The sequence below is a fragment of the Mustela lutreola genome, chromosome 5, assembly GCF_030435805.1.
Source record: "Mustela lutreola isolate mMusLut2 chromosome 5, mMusLut2.pri, whole genome shotgun sequence".
NCBI classification, from domain to species: Eukaryota; Metazoa; Chordata; class Mammalia; order Carnivora; family Mustelidae; genus Mustela; species Mustela lutreola.
The window spans coordinates 77,965,783-77,966,400 of NC_081294.1; positions in this window are offsets into that span (position 1 = coordinate 77,965,783).

The following is a 618-nucleotide window of genomic DNA, read 5'->3' on the forward strand; positions in this document are numbered from 1 at the left end:
GGAATGCTGATCTTTCTGATAACCTCCTAGCATCGCCTCAGAGCTCTCCATCTGCGGAAAGGTCTGAGTGTGGTAGGTCCTGGTGTGGCTAAGTCCACCAAGGTTACTGCCATGGACAGGTCACTGCAGAAGGAGAGGAGATGTGGGGAGCTTTCCCAAAATGACTAAGAACCAGAGAGTGGCTTTTAGTTTCCAGAGAGACTGGGTGAGGGGAGGGGGGAACCAGTAGGGGATAAGGTCCGTGGGAGTCCATCATCATGCTGGTGGAGAAGCCCACGCGGAATATCGAGGACGTGGATCAAGGGGGAAACCCCCCAAACCTCATAGATGCCGTGTTTCCCATCTTTCCTCCATTCCTCCAATTTCAGCTTGCCTCCGGATTCGCAGCCCCGGGACAGATTCTTGCAGGACCTCGGGCGGCGCCCAGTGCTGCTGTGGACAGCTCATTCCGCGGCGGTGGCAGCGGCGGCGCCGGGCGAGTCCCCGGCGCCGCCAGGGGGCGAGTAGGGTGCCCGCCGGCTCTCGGAGCGCCGGGCGCGCGGGCGCTGCCCTCCGGGAGGCCAGGCCGGGAAAGGCGCGCCCGCCAGGACCGCCTCTACCGCCGCCGCTGCCGCAGCC